Raw genomic sequence first — 18,673 nt, 5'->3', positions numbered from 1 at the left:
CAAGATGTGGTCTATGAGTGTGAGCACCTTGGGCCATGATAAAGAATATGCCTGGTACCAAGGAGAACATGCCAGCTCTCCATCCCACATGTCTGGTAAGGACCAGAGTATAATACAGCTTGTCCACCGTGTGAAGGAACCTGAACTTTATCCTTTTACCCTCACCGGTGTTTCTTAAACTTTCCACTGAAGTCCCCTCAAAGGCAGTGGGTGGTACAGGCATGGAGGTGTCTTGAGTTCAAACTCTCTTGAAAAGTTTTGCCTTTAAAATCTTGTGATTCTTGTATTCTACGTCATCACACGCCAGTTTGTCTTACTAGTTTTAATGATTTACTGACTCGCCAAATAAAAATGAAACTTGAGGGAGATGTCACTATTCCATAGCTGCTCCCTCTCTGTCTCCTTACATGAATCCCCCGTGGCCAGTGGTTGCTTCAGCTAGTTTGAAAAGGACAACCATAGGGATTTGAGCTGAGACGTTGCGTGATAAGATTTACCTTCTGGAAAGAGCTTTCTAGGAGTGGCGTTGAGGATGGGTCGGAGGTGGGAGAGGTTGGAGGCGGAGAGACCAGGTGGGAAGCTCTGCAATAACTCAGGTAAGAGAGGGTAGAGGTGATGGGGATAAAGAAGGGTCATATCTGAAAGACATTTAGAAGTGTGATTGATAATATTGGAAAAACGTTCTGGTATAGGGAGCTGGGAGAAGATGTGGGATAGGATCATTCTCACGTTTTTCCTAGTGATGCCATTAACAATAATAGGGAATATAGCAAGGGGGGGTTTGGTGGGGGGAAGGGTAAATAAGTTTAACTGAAACTCACTGAGCTTGAGGTGCTTATGGAACACAGGGTTGGAGGAAATCTAGAAGACAATTACATGAACAGGTCTGATAGCTAGGAGAGCTTATTGGGCTGGAGACCCAGATGCAGAAGTCACAGGAACAGATTAAGGCACTCAGGGAGCAGGTACAGAGGAAGGAGAGAGAAAAATGAGATGGGAACTCAGGGAAACATCGAAGTCTAAGGGCAGATTTAGGGAGCAAGAGGGAATGGAAAAAGGAACATCAAAAAGTCAGGAGGACCCATGGTTCCCTGGTGAATGGCCAATTCTGGGGCGGGGCAGGAAAGGCACAAGATGAGCCCGGAACATCTTGTGTCAGAAAGCAAGGAAATGTTCAAAGAATGATGAAAACAACTCCAAAGGGCACAAGAGCCAACTTGGAATTTCTTTCCCTGGCCAAATCGATGACAAATTGCATATCAAAACAAATAATCATAGGCAAGGATTATAACCCACTGGGGGGAAAAATCCATGCGAAGGCTAATATAAGTAAATGGTAGTGGGTCCGAGCACTACATTAGGAATTGGCAACATGTGCCCGGCTAGATTTCAGAATCGCTGTGAACTAGTAACTGCTGTGTGTGCCTTCAGTTTTTCTCCTGTTTGAAATGATAATATCCATAGAAATTACCCCATGCTTGTGCCACTAGTGTTTCCTGGGCATATACGAGGCACGCGATGTGTTTCTTTACTTCGCAGGGTCTTCAGGTCAGGAGGATTGATCCTCAAGGAGCCATGCCCAATGTGAGGAGCTATAGCCACACGGGGACCCGATTTAGAAGAGGGGATCCTGGACTTCAGGCTGGTGCTGTCATGGAATGAGACTTGGGGGTTCTTGGGGGAGGGGATGAATGTATTTTGCATTGAGTGGGATATGAACGGTTGTCATCAGAGAATAGGAAAACACAGATGATGTTTTCCAAAGATGATTTCGACAATCTCTCCCATCCACATTCCCTTATTATATGACTTGGATATTCTCCCATTAAGAGGTGGGGTCTGGGTTCCCTCCCCTTGCTCTTAGGTAGATTTTTGTGATTTTTTTTTCCAACCAAAGGATATGCCAGAAGTGATATCTGAAGCTGGGTTATAAAAGGGGGTGCAGAGTTACTCTACATATGAGTAGGTCCAACAGCCCTGAAGACACCATGTGGTTATCAAGCTTGCTCTAAGACAACTGGAAGAGAGAGGGTTGTCTAGCTGGCCCCCTACCATTTAAGCTCCTGCCACCATGTGACTGCTGCACTTGTGGGAGAAACCCGGAGCCAGAAAACCACCCCGCTGAGCTCTTTTTGAATTCCCATCCCACAGAAATGGAAATAATGAAACAGTTATTATCTTAAACACTGGGAGTGATTTATTTTGTAGCAACAGATAACCCGCACATGGTAAAATGTTAAGGTGGAGAATCTGGGTGAAAGGTATGCAGGAACTCTTTGTATAGTGGTCCTCTATCCCCTGCAAAGATGTGGGGCTACAAGGACATAGTCTCTTCTCACGATTACTTGGGGCAGTCTACACCACCCAGTCTACGCTTACAACCATGGAGCTGAGCTGGAACTTCAGAATGGAGACACAAAATACACTGAATCTGAAAATTTCCCCTTGTCTTTATAGCATCCAGACACCCTACAGATACAGTTAGGAACAATCCCATTCTCCAATTCTGTTGCTAGGAAAAAGTATGGCCTGGGTTTTCACTCTCCTAACTCCTTGATTTGTCCTGGGGATTTTTTTTAATGTTTACTTATTTTCAAGAGGGAGACTGTGAGCTGGGGAGGGGCAGAGAGAGAGGGAGACACAGAATCCGAAGCAGGCTCCAGGCTTCAAGCTGTCAGCACAGAGCCCGACACGGGGCTCAAACCCACAGACCGTGAGATCATGACCTGAGCCAAAGTCAGGTGCTTAGCCGACTGAGCCACCCAGGCGCCTCTGTCCTGAGGATTAACCTCTACAAGGAACCCTCTCCATTCTGAGAGTTGCCTTGGATAGGAGGAGACGGTCTTGACTCAACACTTGCTGTGTGCCTCTCTTTTCATACTCTACTTATGATGGGCTGCCTTCTTCTCCCCTGAGAAAATGGGCCCAGAATCCTTTGGCACCAATAGTCCTGGGATGGAATCTCTGAGAGCTAAGCAGGGACACTGGGAAAAGAATGAATTCTTACTTCTGAGTCATTTGAAGAGAATGCAGTGTCTCCAGTATGCCAACGAGCCCAGCAGCATCCAGTGATCCGCACCTAGAGGGCTTGATCCAAGCTGGGTCAGCAGATGATAGAATGGTAAGATGTGAAGGGCTTACACTGATTATAGAGGCTGACAGGAGTCATGGAGGAGATCAGTACCCAGTGAGGAAATTTTCTTTAGTGGATACATTTGGGATAGTGTAGAAGGGACACTAGCTAGAGGCGAGGATTCAGGAAATACAGAATGCTAGAGTCTCAGTTAACAGATGACTAGAATTTTAGCCTTAAGATGGAGAGCTAAGGGAGTGAGGGAGTTCTAACAGGAGTATTAAAGATTAAATATGCATTAAGATCATAAGGAAAACACTGATGGAGACTCTGAGGCAGTTTGGTCAGAGAAAGTGAGAAAGAATGAAAACCTTTTTTTTTTTTAACCTTTTGACTCCCTTCACCCGTTTCTTTGGGGGTCAAAGAAAATCTTGAAGAATTTTCAAGGAAATCTTTGTCTTCATTCGATTCAGTTACATCAACACTATGTATTTATGTGGAAATCTACTACGTGTCACATTCTGTGCTAGATGCTGAAGGAATTCCTGCCCACAAGGGGCACGTAGTCTGATTGGGGAGACAGAATGTAAACCAAAGACAACACTGTCTTTGGATGTGTGTAATAAAAGAGCTATGTTCATGGTGGGTACAGAGGTGACCTCAGACATCTGTGGGAGTCAGGGCTGAGGGAGACAGAGCCAGAAATCATCTGCAAGAAGAGAACCAAGCTGATGAAATCACAAAGCGGGTGAGCATAGTGGAGCCCTGGACAGAGCACTGAAGAACAAGGACAGCAGGCGTGGAGAGGAAGAAGAGGGCTCTAGAAAATATGGGGAGATCCATAAAAGCAGACTTAGCATAGGGAATTTGGAGACACCAGTGAACATATCAGGGAGGGAACTAGTTATGAGGAGATAGAATCTCAACCAGCTAATGGACAAGATGAAGACACAAGAAATGCTCACAAATGCATCGGGAGAGACAATGAGGTTGATAAAAACTCAAGAGATATGTGTATAGGCGATTCTGTTAGCTCGATTTAGGGGTAAAGGTATAGACTTTCTGGCAGAAGACGAAAAGGTATGTTTAACACGGGGAGGGGAAAATTGAACTCGGAGATTAGAGTAACGGGCTGTGATGAAAAACCATAAACCGCGAGGAGCTTAGCCTTAGAGCTCTCCTGCGTTGCTGAAAGAGAAGAAATAATGCGCGAATTTTTTCCTTTGCAGTAGCCGTGAGGCAGATAAGAATCCGTCATCTGGCTACTACGGAATCAGGTGTAAATGGTTGTTCCTTCTGCGCTTAGTTAGACAGGGCGGAGGAATTGTTACCCTGTTGCTAAGGAAAAAGGAAGGGGCTGTTCCCAGTTGCCATGGTGACAAGGTAAGAGCTCTCCCTCGGTACCACCATAAATTTATGAGGTGGTTTCTTCTCCTTGTTGCTATGACAATGTAGAGAGACTGTTCTCGTTGTCCCCCACCAAACCCCCCCCCCCACCGCCGCCGTCGCTAAGAGGTGGAGGTTGGGGCTGTCCTTTCCTCGCCGCCCAGTTGCCTTGGAGACGGCGGGTGCCCTGGCCCCGCCCCTCTCGGACTGACAGCGGTGGCCGCATCGCGCCTGCGCAGTGCTCTCTTCCCCCGCAGTCCCTGTGCGTTGAAGCCGGAGACCGCGGCGGCCTCTGCTAGGACCCCTCGCCCCGGAGCCTCCGGCCGGAGCCGCAGCCTCAGCCGCAGCGCCCCCGCCGCCTGTTCCCCGCCCCGCCGCCTCCGCCGGAGCCGCCTCGCGCACTGTGAGTCCCGGCCGAGGCGACCGACGCCGTGGGGCTGAGTCAGCGAGAGGCCCGGGCCCGGGCTGGGGGAGGGGAACCGGGCTGCCCCCCTCGCCTCCCCACCCGCGCCCCCGCCCCCCCCCCCCGCCGCGACTCACCCCCGCCGCCTCTGTCCCTCCATCCCTCTCTCCTGGGTTCCCGGCGGCGGCCGTCAGGCCTCCGAGCCACTCCCCCTCCCTGCCGTCCCTCCGGACCCACCCCAGGGTTGGGGAGTCGGGGCGGGGGGGTCCTTCCCCACTAGATGCGGCGCCACCGCACCTCCACGCGGGACTGATTCTCTCCTCACAGCCCCAAACTGCCTCCAGTCCGCCCTTGTCCCTTCTCCTTACTCCTCTTGGGCCTGACACCTCCGGCCTCTGGTTTTCCCCAGTGATATGCCAGAAAAAGAGTGACAAGGGAGAAGGCGAGGGGAGACTGGGGGAGGGGGGACATTCTGCCTGCCCAAACCTTGGGGCCTCAGGTTTCTTACCCCACAAGCTCGTGCCCTGGCTGGTGTGGGGAAGCAGGTTTGGACAGTTCTGACTGACTGCTAAGAGCTCGTGGGGCTTTCAGAATAGATTTTGCTGAGGACTCAGCCCCATGGCGATCAGCTAGTGTTTAGTGAACACCCGCTAGTGCATGGTGGCCTTCTAGTGGGCTGGGCTATGGCCTTGGCTGGTGCTACCGAGAGGGACTAGAGGTAGTGGGGGGCGGGGGGAAGGTTGCATTGGGGAGCTGAAGTTACTGCGCTTCCGGTGTGGTGTTGTGAATAAGCATCTTTCGGTACTATTTAGTATGCTTTTCTCTCTCTCTCTCTTTTTTTTTTCTTTTCGTTTCTACTTTTTTTTTTTTTTTTAATACAGTACAACCCTGGTGTAATGTGAGGTTTAGAAATAGGCCTGATATCATCCATAGCAGGTGCTTACTGTTTGTGTGTTGAGGGCTTGTGGCAGGACAATCTCTGATACCTGTAAATTCCATGTAGTAACCAACTGAGCGATAGTGAGTTTGAACATAACATGTGCAGAGTGGAGAGGAAGAACTGAGGTTGCTCCATGGTGTAGGTCTGAGGCCTGTACCCCCTGCCTCCTGCAGCTGTGAATCTTTGTGGGGGCTGTCACCTGATAGGGGTTCTAGCATATTTGGACAATTCCCTGCGTTATGTTTGTTACCAATCCACCTGCCCACCCTGCATTTCCTGATCTTGGAGGATCCAAACTGTTTTCTTCTTCCAGCAGAAATTGAGCTGAAGTCATAGTTGGTGTCCATAGCCAGAAGCTGTCTGTTAATAAACGTGTCTCAACTTGAGGGCTCTTAACTACTAAGCATGTACCTCATTCCTCATTGCCAGCTTCCTTTGATTCTTTTTTTTTTTTTTTTTTTGGCTTCCAGATTTCAGTGTGCTGTTAGCAAATATGTGTAACTATCAGCCAGTTAAACCCTAAAAGAAGCTTTGTGGTTTTTTCACTCCAAACTACAAAAGGAGTAGATAGTTTACTTCTAAAAATCATAGTGAAGGACTCACCAATTTGGAGTTTGGGGGATTGCAAACAGCGAGAAATAAAGGTTGTGCTCCTTGACTTTGCTCAATCATGGCCTATTGGCAGCCTCCTCAGAACCACTCCCCACCCCCATGCCCATCAGATTAGTTTACAGTAGCAAAGACGGCTGTCGCCCTAGTTTTAAACATAGAGATGAAGTTCAGGAAAACTACAGCCCCCATGCAGCAATGCAGTTTCTTCTGTTTCGAATGCCAGTCTGGGGTTTGGCGGGATGCACCTGCCTGTGGGGCGATGGGAGCTGTGGGGCCTGAGAGTTGCATTCCTTCTGTGTGGTCCTCTGTGTTGCATAGCTCACCGAAATACCCGGGCAGGGCAGGAGCAGACAGCTGTGCTGGAGAGCTGCTCCTCCTGGGTTGAGTGTATTTTGGGAATCGGCGATATTACTGGGGTGGAGGGTTGTGAATTAAGAAGCAAGAAAATGTGTCAAGGCTAGATAGATGAGGAGGGTGTGAGTAAAATGTTCCCTTTCCAGTTTGCTGTGGGACGGTACATTTTCAGAGCATCACAGTGATTTTTATATGGGTTAATTTGCCTTTGAAATCCATACCAATGTTTTATGGGATAATGATGGAATGCCTTTTAAATGGCTACTGTTGGGAAACAGGACTGCTACCTGTGCCTTATACATTGCCTATCCAGTTGTTACTGAATGTAATTGTTAGGATCAGGGAGAGGGGCATGATTTGAATCGAGTTAGACCTAAGTCTATGTAATCCAGGTGGTGGTTTCATAGCATTATATTTCCCTGATTCTAAGACACACCAGCAATTTACCGACAGCTCTTAGTAAAAGCGTTTAACACAACCAGATCAAAATATGTATGTTGATTCTAAGGCATATCCTAATTTCAGGACCATTAAAATAGCCAGGAAGTGGCAAGACTTGAAGGGGGCTTTACGTGTCTTAGAACTGAGAAGGGATGATATTTGTAATATTTCTGGGTATGTGATGATGCCATTACTGCCCTACCATCCTGAGGGTGCCTGCACTGTGAGGACGGATTTCGTCAAATCCTTCCCCCAAGCCAACCTACTTTATGGGTTTATGTGTGTACGATGATTGACTGCCAGTGGGCATAGTAGTTGACTATTGAACAGAGGAAAGCTCCTATGTAGGCATCCAACCCAAGACCTTAATATGGTACCTTCCAGAAGCTGAGCCAACTAGCTGGCAGCAAAAGTCTTATGAGCTATATGTGAACTTAGCTGGGTAACATCTTTCAGAATCTGAACAGAAAATAGTATTTTTCTAAAGTAGTATGCATCTGCCCTTGTTTACAGACACGTTCAGAAAGATCCTAAAGCACATGCCCAACCCCTGTGTGTTGTTAGAAGTAGAGGGGACTTCAGTTGATGTAGTTCAATGTTCTCTTTTCCAGATTTTAGCGTGAGACATTAAAAGTTAAGTGATTTGCCTGAGGACATCCAACTAATGTAGAAAGTATGTAAAAACACTTTGTAAACTGTATATACCATACAAGTGAATGTTGGTGGTTATTAGTGGCTGAGTCAGGATTAGAACCCAGATTTCTAGACTAGAGCTAGTCTACACTACTACCCTGCCCCACCCCTCATGTTTAATATTCCAGAGGCTTTTAATAAAAATAATTTACTAGCCTGTAATTAGTCCCAGAGACAAAGACTTGTTTTATGGTCTGAGATGTTGCAAAGCTAGGTAAAATCTAGTGTCCTGCTGTCTAATTAAATATTTATTCTTGCTGCCTTAAAAATAATAATTTTGTCTCACACACTCTGACCTGAGGAAGGTTTTGCTTTCAAAAATTTGCATCATCTAATATAAAGCAAATGTGAAGGTGGGTATTTGAAGCCCTCTCAACTCCTCATCTGTGAGGCTGCTGCATCCCAGGAAGCCGGATGCAGAGGGCTGAAAGGGGCCAAGAGGAGGAGAAAACTGGGTTATCTTCCAGCTCCCAGACTGGAACCTTCTGTAGTTCCTGGAAGCCCCGGTGAGATCTCTGACCCCTCTCCTTGAGAAAGTGAGGCGGTCTGGCCTCTGGAAGCAGACAGACCTGAGTTCAAATGCTAGTCCTGCCACTTCCTGGCCTTGGGGGACTGTGGAACGATCGAGTGCCAGTTCCTCACCTGCAAGCCTGGGGTGATAACCTACCTGTCTTTCAGGGTTGTTTTGGGGATTAAACGAAAGAAAGTATGTAAAGTACCTGCTGAACAAGAGATAGCAACCACTGTTTTGTATTGCTAGTGCATAAAATAAAAAACACTACTTTCAAAATTGTATCATGACTTAAATGCATCTTGGACCCTCATTTCAGCAGCCCCCATCTCCCAGCAGCTCTCTCATCATGTTTGACATGCACAGAGAGAAGACGTGTCCTGTGAAACCTGGCACTTGCAGTGTTATTCCAACTGCCAAAACCGGAGTATATGAAATGCCCCTTTGTGTCCATGGATTCAGCTGACCTGGTTGTCTGAAGGCCTGGCAGGGCAGGAGCGCTTGACTAGGAGAGTGCCGACTTGGTGTGTTTGTGTGTGTCTTGGGGGCAGTGGGTCCTCCAGTTGGGGAGGCCAGTCTGGGGAGTGAGCTTAATTTGAAATGAAAAAGCCGCTGAGCTCTCCCTTGTGACTAGAGTTCCCGTGGCTTTCATGCACTTTCTCGACTGTTAGAGATGGAGCCCGCATGGGCGACTTTGCTCAGGCCAGCTTCCGCGCCTGCCCGGGAGAGCTGGAGGGCCAGGGAAGGGAGCTGTCCATCTTAGGAGGGAAGCCTTCTTTCTAGTGAGGAGAGGTAGAGGGAGGTCATCTTGGAAGGCAACATCTCCAGATGGGAAGATGGGATCAAGGCAGAGACTACCGAGTAATTAAGGAGCCAGGGCAAGTCAGTCAGGCCCAGAACACAAGTGAACTTGAAGTCCTACAAGTGTCACTTGGGAGGAAAATGCCCAGGTATAGGCATCTAAAGACTGAAAAGATAAACACAGTAGGTTTTACCTCTTGGAAGCAGAACTTGGGTGTGGAGGAGGGAAAGGGAGACTCAAAGGGGAAATTTTACTTTATGTGCTTCTATATGTGAATTGTTTTGAGAGACATGTATGCTTTTGTAGTTTAATGCAGACCAATAGAGTTAGCAGTGGTTGTTTTTTTTTTAAGTTTATTTATTTATTTTGACAGAGAGGGGGAGGGGGGGGGACAGAGAGAGAACCCCAAACAGGCTCTGCGCTAGAGGCCCCCGTGGGGCTCAATCTCACAAACCGTGAGATCATGACTTGAGCCGAAACCAAGAGTCATATGTTTAACCGACTGAGCCACCCAGGTGCCCCATCAGTGGTTGTTTTTCACTGAGCACATTTTGGTACCAAAGAAGCCGTTGCCTTTACTCGGAGCCTTCAGTGCATGGGACAGACAGGGTTAGCCTGCTTCCCTCCGGTCGGCCGAGCCAGTTTACACCAAGCCAGCCTCTTACGTAAGGGCAGGAAACTCCAAAGTGGCTGCTTCCCTGGCAGCCCAGCATGCTTCGTTGACCCGCTGCCTCCCCACCTCTTCCTCGTCTTTTCCTTCCCTTCTTAAGAACAGTCCCTTCCTCTTGCCCAGTTGAATTCATCATCAGTATTCCAATATTCAATTGTGTTTCCTAGCCAAATGTCCTATCTAGTATAGAAAGAGGGCACACCTACCATTCAGGCGCATGCTTTGACTTGCTCAACCAGGAGTTAGGATGGGTTATGCTGAGTAATCCACATTCCATCACCTAATCTTCCCCTTTGGCCAAAAGTACAAATTTGCGACAGTTGGCTAAGGTTGGAGAGGCATCCTGTGGCCAAGGATGGTTTTTCCTCTGTGTGGAGTTGACCAGCCAATACCAGCCTAAGCCCTGTGTCTTTTTCTCACTAGCGTCACGTCCTATCAGCTTTGCTAAACAGGCGTAATGTAACATCAGCATTTTGAGCTCTGGATGCCTCATTTGCCCGAAGTAAATAGGACTCGACCCATCCAAAATGTTTCAACTCCAAGTAAAATTACTTTTTTTACTGAAACTCTTTCGTGTGTATGGGAGATACACGCCACTGTGTGGTATGTTTAAAATAACTGAGCAAGAAACATTGCTTCAGTAATGTTGACAATGGATGTCAGAAGCCTTAAAAGGACATATCTCCTTAGATGAAAAATTACCATTCTAAGAATATTTAGAAAATCAAGGGTGTATATAAAAATACTTATACAAGGAGTTTTATTAATGTAACATTATAAATAATATCAAACAGTTAAAATAGCCAAAGGATCAACAATTAGGGATTGGTCAGGCTTACCCAGATAAAATATTGTGCGTGCACACACACACACACACACACACCGCACGTACATTAAAAATCTTGTAGAAGAATTTTTTTTAAGTTTATTTATTTATTTTTGAGAGGGGGGAGGGGCAAAGAGAGAGGGAGAGAGAGAAGATCCCAAGCAGGCTCCGCACTGTCAGTGCAAGGAGCCAGACGTGGGACTCGAACTCACAAACTGTGAGATCATGACCTGGGTTGAAATCAAGTGTTGGATGCTTAACCAACTGAGCCACCCAGGCACCCCAGAATATTTATTGATACCGGAAACTTTAGATATAATAAGTGAAAAAAACGGATGCAAAATAGTATGTCAAGAATGATACCATTTTATAAAGAAAAATCTGAAAAGAGGTTAGAAGGGCATATGCCAAACCATAGGTGATAATCTTAAGTGATATCACTTAAGCATGGGATTATAAATAGATGCAGTTTTTTCATAGTGCTTCTCACTGTTTCCTAAAATTGTTCTGTTAAGCAGTTATAACTTTTATTATAAAACTTTTAAACTAGTGCTTTATATAAAGGAGCTCCTGGGTGGCTCAGTTGGCTGAGTGTCCGACTTTGGCTCAGGTCGTGAGCTCATGGTTCATGGGTTCAAGCCCCACGTCAGGCTCGGTGCTGACAGCTCAGAGCCTGGAGCCTGCTTTGGATTCTGTGTCTCCCTCTCTCTCTGCCCCTCCCTTCCCCTGCTCATGCTCTGTCTCTGTCTCTCTCTCTCTCTCTCTCAAAAGTAAATAAACATTAAAACAGTGCTTTATAGATTCCATTAGTAGACAGTCTCAAAGAAAATCACGAGATATTTAATTTATTTATCATTATTTGGTTTCACTATTATCAAAAACACTTTTTGAATGTGTTTCTTTAGATACCACTTTATTTCTTCTTTGAGAGAGAACATGCCTGGAATATCGTGTAGGTGTGTGACTCAAAAACATGGCCTAGATGCCCAAGTCCATCATCCAGAGAAGTACTCTCGCTTGACTCAAATGAGACATAAAAAAATATATATATGAAAAGAAAGTATCTTAAGATAGTCTTCCTTGCCTCTTACCTTTTGCTGTTTAAATTTATCAGAAGGTTTCAGTAAAACCTGTATAACAGAGCTCTGTTTTGGGTGGGCTTTCTTCCCCCAGTGTCCTGGAGGCCTTATCTGAGGCTCGCTGTCATGTTTTGGTGGTTGTGTACCTATCTGAACTCTTTTTGAAAGACTGTGCTCAAGCCTGCGCAAACTCCTTTCTCCCTTTGCCTTTGGCATGTTCCGTTCAGCCATCAGCTCAGAGGTCCTTTTTCTTCCAAGGATAGAGAAAGTTGGGTGCCCACCAGTAGCCACCTGATGGGCAGAAGCCCCCTGCAGGGACAGACTGGGCAGCTCCCCTCTTTGCCACACCAGGTCCATGGAGCTCCTGGCTGTGAAGGGAGGGGTGGCCCAGTAGCTGTCCTCTCACCTCGTCTTTCTTGTGCACACACATCGTGTGTTGCCTCCACGGCCCAGCCCAGAGGACTGATACCTGCCCTCCACCAGTGGTGGTGTCTACTTACCTCTGAGCACTGGGGATTCAGGTCTTAGAGTTGAGGGACATACGGCCTGTCACACAACTTGGCATATGCTGCCATAAATGTTTGCTGAACAGAATCTGCCTCGTCAGGATGGTTCTGAGTACCCAAACCCTTGTCCCAGATGGGGTGGAGGCCTTCCTAGCCACCTGGGATTATTAGTGAACAAATCTTTGGGCATGGCTAGCTGGAGATGCTCCATCACCTGAGAGAGTAATTATCAGAGAGGCATTCATCTTGTCTTGAGGGTGTGATTGTCCTGGTCACCTTGTCATTTAAGTGGGGTTTCCTGATTGGTAAGAACGAAACCTTAGCTGCTCTGAGTCAGCAAGACCATAGTTGGACTAACATGCATTGTGCCATGTGAAAGGGGCAGGCCTTGGACCGCTGGATGGAATTAAATATCTGTTCCCATGTGAGGAGTGTCTCACTGAAGGCTTATCTCCAGTGGTGTAATATGCACTGTGTAGCTAGACTTTTCTGCAGCACCAGTCTCTTGGCAGACAGCTGCTAGCCCCAACCCCTTTCCTGTGGATTATTGCCACTTATCAGGGACTCTGATTTAGTCTCTGATTTGTTCTGATTTTAGATGGGTAGGGTTCACGGCTGAGAGCTCCCAGTTTGGGCATCCTATTAACACCTTTAAGTGACAGGACCACTGCTAAGTACAGAGATGTGTTATGCTGGCCCCAAAATAGCAAGGTGCAGTGTTTTGAGACTTGATAAGACTTGTATTCCCCAGAAAGTACAGTTTCCAGGTTTATAGGTTATTCATACAAATTTACATATTGTCTTCTCAAGGCTTTATTCTAAGTATATCTCAACAAGTACTCCCCAAGTCCTTTCTGTTTTGTATTCTAAGTCATATGCAATTTAAAAGAAGTGAGACTTAAAAAACGAAAAAGAAAAAGAAATAAGCTTCAAACCCTGTCTCCATAAGGAGACCATAGTCTGGTTTGGAAGATAAGACACATGTGTGAAATGACTAGTGTATATGACAACATCGAATGTCAGCAACATATTTGTCGTGCTTTGTTGTATAAGATGTGGTCTTTGTCCTTAAGGAACTTGTCTAACATTCTGCAGAGAGTCAAACAAAAGTGGTACAAGTCACTACAACACAAGGGGGTGGGAACCCCAGCAGCAATAGGAAGAGGTGCTTTGGTAAGCACTTCCAGAATGCACTATTAACACACTTGCAGAGTGACCCTGAGCTTGTGGGAACAGGGAGGGCTTCAGAGAGGGAGACATACTGGGGCTGGGTGAGCAGGATGATGCCGGGTCCTGTCCACCAGAGGACAGATGAGTAAGAGAGTTCAGGTAAAAGAAATGAAAAGAACAGTACGTTGCGTGTACTAGAGAGTCCAAATTCAACAAGGATTGTGAGAGGGAAATAATCATTGTGAACTGGAGTGATTGGAAAAGACTTCACAAAGGAAGCAGAGCCTGAACTTGCCCTGAAGGCAGCAAGCAGGCTTTCAGGAGACAGGAGCCCAGAGAGGGCTTTCTAACAGCCAAGGAATGACTGGGAGCGAGTGTGATGGGGACTGTAAGCAGGTCACCCTTACCAAATTGAGGGTGTGACAGTTTGGGACAGTATTGGTGACATTAGCCAGAAGTCAGGAAGTCGAAGAGACAGTTTGGAGAGAAGTTGCACTTCAGACAGAGAGAACTAGAGGTGACGGTTGGAGACCTCTAAGTGGAGTGATCCCATAGACCCAGAAGCTGAGGGTGAGGCCGGGAATGGAGCTACAGAGGTGAGAGTCAGCAACACAGGAGGAGGGATGGCTTCCCTGAAAGGGGCTCTCTCCAGAGGTCTTGGGTATAGAGCACGAAGGTGAGTGCTCCGAGTAACAGGCCTCGAGAATTGTCCGTAATTAGGGAAAGAGCAAAGAGAGGTGGGGAAGTTAGGATGATTCAGTAGCAAGGGAAGAGAGAAGAGATGTCAAGAAGAGAGCTTTGGTGCTGCTGGCTTGACTAGACTCAAGGATCTATCCAGAAGTAGATCATGATGATTGCTGCAAATGTCAGTCCAGTAAAACCCTGGAGATGGAAGCCAAGTTGGGTAGTGTTAAGTGGGGAATCGGGTAGAGAGAAGATAGAGGCAATGGATGGTCACCAGAGAACGGCAACAGGAAAAGAGAGAAAAGTAGTAACAGAAGAAGCAGCACGATCACATTTCTAATTGTTATAATTCTATTCCTTATCAGCAAATGTATATAAAAATTTAATAAGCAGGTATTTTTGTTTATATGATTTTATGTATTAAAATGACCTCATCTGCACATTTCTCTGTGTCAGCATAATTCATGTATTTGTCACTTCAAATATCCCATTGCAGTACACTTATCTTGATGAGCACTGAGTAATTATGTAGAAATGTTAAGTCACTATATTATACACCTGAAGCTAATACAACACTGTAGGTTAACTACACTGGAATTAAAATTAAATAAATAAACTAAAACAAAATAAACAAATATCCCATGCCTTCTGTGGTATTCCATTATATCGGTACCAAAATATGCTTAACTCTCAATCTATTATTGGGCAATTGGGGTATTTCCAACATTTTGCAAGTTGCAAATATAAATATCTCTGCTCTGAACATCACTGCACAAGCTACTATTTTTCTTTTGTGGGTTTTTTCTTCAGGGTGTATCCCATAAAGCGGAATTACAGAGGCAAAGGGTACAAACAATGTTGGGCTTTGTTTTATTTTGTTTTTGATTTTCCCATTTGGCCCCTCCCCCCCACCCCTCTCCCTCTGGCAACCACCAGTTTGTTCTCTGTATTTGTGGGTCTTTTCCTGCAGCATTTTAAAAAAATGTTATTGAGAGAGAGAAAGAGCGTATGCGCGAGTGGGGGAGGGGCAGAGAGAGGTGGAGACAGAGGATCTGAAGCAGGTTCTGTGCTGACAGCAGAGAGCCCGATGGGGGGCTCCAACTCATGAACAATGAGATCATAACCTGAGCCAAAGTTGGACTCTTCACCAACTGAGCCACTCAGGTGTCCCATTTCTGTGGCATTTTTTTAATTGAGATATAATTGACTCATAACATGATAGTGGTTTCGGCTGTACAACATAGCGATTCTGTATTTGTAGAATATATGTCTAGTTAACATCTATCACCACACGCATAGTTGCAAATTATTTTTTTGTTGTGATGAGAACTTTTAAGATTTGCTGTCTTAGCAACTTTCAAATATACAGTACAATAAATAACTACAGTCACCATGCTGTACATATCCCCAGGACTTACGGTTTTTATGACAGGAAGCTTGTACCTTTTGACCTTCACTCATTTCCCCCACCCCTCATTCCCCATCTCTGGCACCCATCAGTCTCTTTTCTGTATCTATGAGTTTGGTGTTTTTAGATTCCACGTGTAGGTTTTTGCCTTTCTCTGTCTGATTTATGTCACTTGGCACTATGCCCTCAGGATCCATCCGTGTTGTTGCAAATGGCAGGAATTCCTTCTTTTTTGTGGATAAGTGATACTCCATCCTGTATATCACCACATTTTCTTGATCCATTCTTCTATCCATGGATATTTAGGTTGCTTGCATGTTGTTGTTGTTGTTGTTGTTGTTGTTGTTGTTGTTGTTTTTATACATTGTTCTCCATGGTGATCCAACCAACTTACAATCAGAGTAAGAGTTGGGTATTGACTTAGAATGATTTCTGATAATAAGAAGGTCTGAATATGTGGAATGGCAGAAGGGAGACGGAGTTATTGGAGGAAAATAATTGGGGTACAAGAGAGAAGGAGAGCAAAATAGGAAAGATCTTAGGGACACCAGGGAAGGGGTAGCTTTGCAGAGGAGGGAAAGGTTCCCTTCTACTGAGACTGGTAGGAGGAGAGGGTATGGCTCTTTCTACCCATGACTTACAGGGTGAAGCCCAGGGGAGTGACTGGAGTTCCTGCTAAGAAGAGACCTTTTCCTCAGTGAAATGGAGCCAGGGCCCCTTGCTGAGGTAGAGAGTGAATGAAGTCTTGAAGGTCTGAATTCACTGCTGTGAGAAATGAGCCTGGGCGTACGAGAGATGAATGAAAGTCTTGTTCAGGGCGGAGGGCTGACTTGGACCCGGGGATTCATAACGGGCTAAGTCTCTGAAGTCCCTTGGCCTAGGGAAGCAGCAGCAAGCCGCGAGCAGCGGGGGTGCGGGGCATGGGCATGTTCGAGGCAGGGTGTCTGAGGAGGCAGAATTTAAGGTGGCATTGACACCGCGGGCCCTAAGGTCAGAGGTGGAGGGAAGAGCTACAAATCTGAGGCGTGCTGGTTGTCAGCGGGAGGAGGGGGCAGAGTGATTACAGGCTCGAGTGAGAACAGAGAGCAGGTTTGGAATATGAGGGATGAGGAGTAAAGAGGTTATTGATGGAATTTTAATTTAAAAATTTTGAAGAGACTGTTTTTAATTATTTACCACTGTGTAAGATTTGGGTGTTTTTACATGGGCATGTATTACCAGTAACATTTTAAAAAATTTAATATTTATTTATTTTGAGACAGAGAGAGCACATGCATATGAGCTGGGGAGGGGCAGAGAGAGGGAGAGAGAGAATCCCAAGTAGGTCCTATGCCGTCAGTGTGGAGCCCCACAGGGGGCTCGATCCCATGAACCATGAGATCATGACCTGAGCCAAAATCAAGAGCTCAACCAACTGAGCCACCCAGGTGTCCCAACATTTTTTTAAACTGATAATTAAAATCTCAGGAGTAGGGGCACCCAGGTGGCTCAGTTGGTTAAGTGTCCAACTCTTGATTTCAGTTTAGGTCATGACCTCATGGTCTTGAGATCGAGCCCTGCGTCAGGCTTGTCTCTGGGCGTGGAGTCTGCTTGGGACTCTCTGTCTGTCTGTCTGTCTGTCTCTCTCTCTCTGTTCCTCGGTCCCTCTCCCTCACCTTTTTCTCTCCCTCTGCCCCCCACCCTCTCTCTCAAGTTAGAAAATAAAATCAAATGGTTAATTTAAAAAAAATCTCGGGAGTAGAGCTGTGCCTTCAGGGGCGGCTGGCTCTCTGAGACTGATGAAGGAGAGATGAGGATTGCAGAGCATCCCAGAGTCTGGCCTGTTAAGTGTTAAAACTGTGAGGTGTCTCTGCTTGACAACCAATAGCTCCTGTGGTCACAGCTTGTCACTAGAGAGCAGCACCCAGCCACCGGCCCTTCCCCACCCACAGACCAACACTGTTTCAAACCTGAGGACACCCGCCTTCCCTAGGCCCGGCAGCATTTTCGATGTGAGGTGGTGTGGTTCTGGCTGTTTCCAACCCCCTGACCAGGTGCCCTACAGCGCCATTCCTCTCTGGCCTCTGTCAGCGAAGGTTCTTCCTTCAGGCAGATACAGCCTCTCGCCAGGAACACGGTTTTGTGAGTGGAATATGGATTCCGTTTCAGCCTCACGCATCCCCTCCCTGAGTGCTTCGTGCAGTGTACGAATGGGTACATCTGTATATTCAGCCCTGTTTCTCTTCTTGCCTGCTTTGAAAGAGGCCCTTCCCTCCTGGTCCCTGTTTTTCTCATGTCCTCCTGGATCATCCGCTTTGACCCTGACCCAGACTGACACCCATGGTCGTGGCCTGCATTTCACTTACCGGATTCACATTACCTTCAGGCTGCACCACCGAGCTATCTACACGGCTAACCAGACACAGCAGTCGCAGGGGCTGATAGCAGGGAACTGAGCAAGGTGGAAATGCGTGGAAAGTCAGGTGCCAGCGTCAACATGGGGAGATGGAAAAGCGGGGGCACTCTGCATTCTTTCCAGGGCTTTCCACTGGGTCTAAACCTCGCCTGGCCATTTTGTAAATGCTGTTTCATTAAAGCCAGGACTGAGCAGGAGTATGGCTCCCTGCCAGTCCCTACCGGGAAGGAACAAACAGCTTGCAGTGCAGGCCTCGAGCCAGGTGGGGTAGGAGCTAACGTGCACTGTTTCGCATGTAGAATTTAATGGGCTCTTTGTAAACACAGCCTCCTGCCGTTGTTCCTTTCTCTTTTCTCCTAGGCAGCCTAGGTGAGAATAATTAGTGCTTGGCCCATAATTACTAAATGAAGAGGAAGACTACACCTGGTAGGCTGCAGTGCACGAAAGAACCTTGAACCTAGAGTTGGAAGACCTGGGCTCAGAGTTATGTGACCTTGAACAAATCACATCTCCTCTTTGATTCGTTTCCTTTTCTGTAAAATGAGAGGTCTTTGTATATGCTGTTCCCTCCCCGACACCCCCACCCCCCACTCCAGAACATTCTTTCCTGGCCTTTTTGGGCTAACCCTCCTTAATCTCACCTGCCTGGGCCTAAGTATCATTCCCTCAGGAAAGTGTCTCATGACCTCCACCCCAGCTCCATTACAGGTTGGGGCCTCC

At 46.7% G+C, this 18,673-nt stretch overlaps 1 protein-coding gene across 2 annotated transcripts in view; it reads left to right on the top strand.

The window, feature by feature from the left end:
- Nucleotides 1-4,709: 4,709 nt before the first annotated feature.
- Nucleotides 4,710-18,673, top strand: part of MAPRE3 (microtubule associated protein RP/EB family member 3) — a 53,341-nt gene continuing 39,377 nt past the window's right edge. For both annotated transcript variants that reach the window (XM_042933464.1, XM_042933461.1), the window contains exon 1: nt 4,710-4,862. The gene's annotated coding sequence lies outside the window, so the exon portion shown is untranslated. The remainder of the gene's footprint in view (nt 4,863-18,673) is intronic.

The sequence above is a fragment of the Panthera leo genome, chromosome A3, assembly GCF_018350215.1.
Source record: "Panthera leo isolate Ple1 chromosome A3, P.leo_Ple1_pat1.1, whole genome shotgun sequence".
NCBI lineage: Eukaryota > Metazoa > Chordata > Mammalia > Carnivora > Felidae > Panthera > Panthera leo.
Note: the sequence above shows the minus strand (reverse complement) of the source record. Positions and strands in the feature narration are given on the sequence as shown.